Source organism: Rhagoletis pomonella, unplaced genomic scaffold (genome assembly GCF_013731165.1).
Source record: "Rhagoletis pomonella isolate Grant_MI unplaced genomic scaffold, Rhpom_1.0 Rhpom_scaffold_00001, whole genome shotgun sequence".
In the NCBI taxonomy this organism is placed as follows: Eukaryota; Metazoa; Arthropoda; class Insecta; order Diptera; family Tephritidae; genus Rhagoletis; species Rhagoletis pomonella.
This window is the reverse complement of record NW_023458555.1, coordinates 88,073,900-88,080,510: the sequence shown is the minus strand read 5'-3', so window position 1 is coordinate 88,080,510 and position 6,611 is coordinate 88,073,900.

Below are 6,611 nucleotides of genomic sequence, written 5' to 3'. Positions count from 1 at the left end.
GCTGCTAGTCACACTGGACGTCAAGAACGCCTTCAACTCGGCAAGATGGGTCATGGAACGGTCATTCAACGTTCCAACATACTTGCTAGACATGATCCGGGACTACCTCAGAGACCGTTGGCTTTTGTACGACACAACACAAGGTCAGAGAAAGAGACGTATAACCGGCGGAGCGGCACAGGGGTCTGTACTTGGCCCGGACCTCTGGAACGCCACGTATGACAGTCTGTTGCGCACGGAAATGCCGGAGAGCGCTTTCCTTGTCGCCTTCGCGGACGACGTGGCAGCCGTCATAACAGCAAGAAATGTCCAGCTAGCACAGCTCAAGCTAAACCAGGTCATGCGCAACGTCAGTGGATGGATGAGCGATCACGGTCTGCAATTGGCTACAGCCAAAACGGAGATCGTGCTCCTCACCAGGAAACGGATCCCAACAATTATAAATATAATGGTCGGACCTCAACTCGTGACGACTTCTAGGTCTACAAAATACCTAGGGGTGAAGCTTGACAGCAAACTCACATTCTGGGAACACATCCATGGAGTATGTGAAAAAGCTGCGCAGAGCACGGCGGCTCTAAGCCGGCTGATGGCGAACGTGGGCGGCCCGAAGCCATGCCGCAGGAAGCTTCTGATGACAGCGGTCCAATCGGTGCTCCTGTACGGGGCAGAAATATGGGCTGACGCAATGAAAGTCAAAAAATACCGGATTCAAATGTCTTCGGTACAGCGCAGAGGGGCACTACGCATTGCTTCTGCATACAGTACAGTGTCCACGGACGCGGTTCTAGTTATTTCTGGCGTCATGCCAATTGAGCTACTTGCTTACGAGCGAAAAGAGATTTACAATCTCAGTGCCGAGATAGGTCGAGCAGCTGCCGCGGCAAGGGCGCGCGAGCAACTGATCCAGCAGTGGCAACAAAACTGGAACGCGAGCACAAAAGGTCGATGGACACACTCCCTGATAGCCGACCTTCAAACATGGCTGAACGGACCACATGGGGAATTCGATTTCTACCTGACGCAATTCCTCACCGGTCATGGTTACTTCCGAGAATATCTTCATAGAATGGGAAGGGTGGACTCATCGTTCTGTCACTACTGTGGAAACGTCGAAGATAACGTGTACCACACATTCTTCACCTGCGAACACTTCTTGATTTCGCGCAGAATGTTGGAAGAAAGACACGGAGACATTACTCCGGACAACATAGTTGGGATAATGATTTCCAGCACAGAAAAGTGGGAAGCAGTTGCGAGATACGTGAAATTCGTACTCCGCTGCAAACGAGAGGACGGTTGTCTACTGAGGACACCCGAATGAAACGCCCCTACAAAAGAGCAGCCCCAAGGCTCTAACAGCGCGCTCCTGCATCCGAAGACATGCAGAATTGCGGTGCCAGATGCGGGATTCTTGCGCGGGCGGTGGGAGTTTGGGTTTTAGTGGGTAGCCCAACACGCTTCGGTGGGAGTCCCACACTCGGGGAAGGTAGTATAGAGACTAGCGCCCCCGGCCAGTGCATAAAGCATTTCCCTCTCCTACGAAAAAAAAAAAAACCAAAATAATAATGGTAAGGGCTAAGCTCAGGACCTTACCGGGGTCACACAGGGCGGATCGTGAACGGCCTACTCCGGTAGGTTAGCTGCGAATAACCAATAAGCAGTCCCAGACCAAGAGCGGCAGGAGACGAGGGCCTGATTTAAAAGATCGGAAATGCTTGATGAATCTCCTGTGTCCGGGCGAACAGATGCCGCCCCCCCAAAACGCATCCCAGGATTGAGACCAGTTAGATCCTGTTCATGGCATACTGGAGCATGTATACGATTAGTCTGATATTGGGCTGGCGAGAGCAGTATTCCGCCACTTTAGTATGTGAGGGTGACACCTCACAGAAATGGCTGGTGGGCTAATGCTGCAATCGCCTCCGTCTCCTTAAAACCCTGGCAGGTCTTCAAGTACGTTCAATACACGTCGCCATTTAGTTGGCCGCCTTAAGTGAATACCCAAATGTTTTAACTTCTGCAGGAATAAATTATGTGACACACGATCAAAAGCTTTAGATATATCAGTGTATATAGTATCAACCTGGTAGCCACCCACAAAAGCTGATATACAATAGGTTGAAAAAACGGTTAGGCTAGTCACGGTTGAGCGCCCTGGTACAAACCCACGTTGAGGGGGGATATTGATTGATATTAGGAAGCTTAGAAATAGGCCGATAATTCAAAATGTCACTTGTGTCACCTGCTTTAAAAATAGGAGACACAGAGGTGATTTTCCATTCATCCAAAAAAATTACCTGACGCTAGTGATAAATTAAATAAAAGAAGCAATGGCTCGGAAATAGATGCGATGCATTGCTGTCCTGGATAAAGTCTTATCTTTGCAATAGAGTAATTAAAGTTGTAGTCGATGGGATTACCTCTTTCCCTTATACTGCGACCTCGGGAGTTCCGCAAGGAAGTATTTTGGGCCCTTTGTTCTCTTTAAGAATGAATCCAGCGCTTGTTTTAAACATTGTGAATACCTGTTATATGCAGATGACCTGAAAGTTAAAAAAAAAATTGAAAATGCTTCTGATATTGGTGTCCTTCAAGCCGGGCTTAATAATTTTTGTGAGTGGTGTTATCGTAATAAATTAACACTAAATACAAATAAATGTTGTTCTGTAACTTATTGCAAGTCTCGTTCCCCTTTACTATCGTCTTACTCTATTTCAAATGTTGTCCTGAAGTTCGGTACCAAAATTAAGGATCTAGGTGTCGCGTTTGATTCAGCGTTCACATTTGTCGAATATATCAATTACATTATTCCCAAAGCGTTCTCCTCATTAGCTTTCATTAAGCGAAACAGTGCTCAATTCAAGAATCCCTATACAAGAAAGCTTTTATATAATGCGTTTGTCAGGTCCAAACTGGAATATGCCTCTATAATATGGAATCCTTCTTACGAAGTTCACCATAACAGGATTGAGCGTGTATAAAAATGTTTTTTAAAATTTGGTTTGGCTCAAATTAGGTTTGAGAATCCTACTCCACCATATACATCCCGCTGCAAGCTGATTAGCTTGCAAACTCTTCGGGTCTGATGTTTTTACATGATATTTTGATTTTGATTGCCTCACTCTATCAGATCGCATTAAACTCAATGCTCCAATGAGGATGTTACGCCAACATGCTATGTTTTCGATTGATCTATGTAAGACGAATTATGCTCTAAATGAACCAATGATAAGGATAATGAGTGATTTCAATGCTTTATGCAAAGTGTACAATGTTAACATTTTTGCCAATAGGATAGAATTTAAGACAACCTTGTGTACATGTTAATCTCATTGTTACAGTTTATTAAGTTTTTTTTTGTTATTCTAGTCTGTAAGATTGTACTAATCATAGACTCTAAATCAAATAAATAAATAAAGTTCCACAGGAGCCACGGAGAAGGACTGATTGGAACAAAGCTTGTGGGTTCACGTTTGAGCCAAACAACGTGGTTTGCGTGGAGCATTTCGCTAGCTCCGATTTGATCGGTGGCGCGGGGCGAACGCATTTGATGCCCAACTCTGTTCTAACGCTGAACATACACCCACTTCCCTTGTAAGTATGCTTGCAGAGAAGGCTAATTAGAGCATGGATATAGTTACAAATATTGCAATATTTTTGGAATGGAAAGAGACGATGGAGTCGAGTATGTTGCTTCCGATTTTGATTCGGAACAACCATTCGATTTAAGCCCAAAAAGAATCTCAGAAGTGGTAAAAAGTGGTTCCTCGGGAACCACTGATCAATGTGTGGCATATACAAGTTGCTACGCGCAAACTGACTAAGTTATCTGATACCACGTTTATACGTAAGGTATTTGCAAATAAAAATTATTTGCAAATACCTAACTCACTGTTGTAACGCGAGCTTTTAGCTTGCAAGAACAATTCCGGCAACTCTCCGCTAAATGTGCCTCAGCCGTGTATCCATACATGTTGCGCAACATGTGTGAAAAGTAAAGTATGAGTATGGATGTGTGCAAACGTATACCTGTGCGTGAATGTGTGAGTCTGCTTCAAAAGACTGTGAACGTGCGTGAAAAGTTCGCGAAATCTATTTTTGGAAATTTAATAAGTGCATAAAGATTTGTTTAGTGCCGTTTAACCGGGATTGAATACCGGTATAAAAATAACAAAAAAAGGTGGATTGACACCGTTTTAAAGTCCTGCTAAGAGGTAAGTGAAGAAAATTAAAATTTGGGTATTTGGAAAGATTTTTTATATGTATATTGAAGCAGTTAAAAACGATTTGTGGATAGATAATAGAGGTGACGTGGCTAAATAAATAAAAGTAAAAGTTGACTTCAATTTACTATTGTTAATCTCATAAAATAAAATAAAATTTACAAAATTTAATAAAATTAAGTAAAATTTGTAAAATTAAATTAAAGTTAAAAAATTAAATAAAATAAAATAATTGTTATAAAATTAATAAAGTAAAGTAAAATTTGTAAAATAGAATGGATTAAATAAGATGAAGAAAAATTTACAAAATAAAATTAAAAAAATTGATTAAGGAAAGTTAAATTAATTTGAAAAAAAGAATAAAATTAATGAAATGCAGTCGTACAAGATAACAGTAAATTATATTTCAAAATAACCTTATACTAAAGTAAATAAAAATGGAAAGGAATTAAAAATAAAAGAAAGTTAATCTATTTAAGTATAATTTGTTTGGAGTGAAATGAAGTTCACCTAAATATCAAGAATATGATGCATGTATGTACGTATGTACGTGTGGGTGTGCTGGTAATCGTTAAGCAACCCAGCTAGAATATTCAAAAACGACGTTTGTACATACATAAATATATGCGAATATAAAATTGCATTGGCGTGAATGTAGAAAAAAATAAAAATAAAAAATATATATATATAATAAAATAAAATAAAATGCCTATCGTGTAAAAATACTAAATGTGTGTTGCCTTTTTCAGATTTGCGGCAGGAACACGTAACGGGGCAAAAACTTTTAAATGTATACGTAAGCCCTTTACTAGGAGCAGAGCATTGTTAACGACGGAATCATCGAAACGGCTGCAAGATTTAGAAAGTATATAGGAGGGCAATGACCGTGGTCAGATGGGAACGAGCGTATGTATGAAGAATGAAACAATGACATCCACTGTGAGAACGGCCTAGGGAGAAACAAGCGCTACAACTAGAGTGCCTCTGCGAGCACTTCCACTCGCCCATCTGACTGCGTTTTTTTGTGTACCCTGTACCGACTTCCAGGTAGCGAAGAAAATTGAGATCGTCCAGCTAAGTGGCGAGAGAAAACAGCGCTGTGAGCCGCAGCTTAACTCAGCGCCAGCTACTCCAACGCCAACGCCGACATCAACGGGCGCAGCCGAGGTAGCAGATATTAGTGTTACCTATAGTTGTAGTTGTTTTTTTTATTTGCATTTTTTTGAGTATTGAGTATGAACTTTCCATGAATTTAACTTATAATTAACTTTGCCTATTGACCTAATCGGATACTATTGAATAATTTTGAATTTTTTTGATATTTTACTAGCTAATTCTTGAATTTTCTTGCATTCAGTTTTTTACTCACGTTTTTGTTTTTTTATTGGTTTCCGCCTTACGCGAGAGTTTTATTTTAGTTGGTATTCGTAAAATTTATAGTTTTTTTGTTTATATCGGCACGCCTAGTTTTTTTTTATTTGAATAAGTTCGGCATGATCTTGTAGTCTTTTTTTGCTTACACATTTACATAATTTTCCTTCGGAAATTAGCTATATATTTTGAGTTTTAATTGAAACCCGCGTGCACATTTTCGTTTGCAGTTCGTTCGCGTTTCTTTTTTTTCTCGTTGGTTTTTTTTTTTATCTCGCTTCATTGGTGCCCGTAAAAATGACCTACTCGGCGCCCGCAATCGCGAGTGAGTGATGGTGGTGTCAATTGGCAAATTCCATTGAACCTCAGCTTAGGTAGCATATGTAAATATATATGTATGTAAAATTCTTCCCACAGGCCGCCGGTTTTTGTTTTTCTTAATTCTGGATTTTTGAAATTCCTATGTACACTTGTACTTAGACACGCGTATTTACATATATACATACAAATAGTTAGCCTTGCTTAGGACAGTGGTCATTTTTATGAATGAAGTATGATCAATACGTGCCAAAGTTGATGACAGCTTGAATATCTTTGAATTTGCATTTAATAGAAACGTTGTTAAATAATATTTTGTTTTTCTAAAATTTTTTTTATGCTTACCTTTTGTTTTCTCTTATTTAATTGTGCAAGAGCCTAATATAAATTGAATTTTTTTTTGGTTTGAATTGAGAGTAAGTCTTAGGATTTTCTTTTTAGAAAGTTTTTAAAGAATTGTAATTGAAAGTTAATTAGTGTAATAAAGAATTATGTATAATTCCTATCTGAAATTTAAAGGTTGAAATGGATATGGTATATGTGTAGAATGGAGGGCTAAGTATTAAATCTTTGGTGTGGGTGTTGTGCTTGTGCAACAGAGGGGACATGGGAGTGATGACGGGGTGACTTGATGGACTTTCACTCGACTGACGACCAACATACGGACATAGGTCAGGCTTAGGGGGCATCACTAAG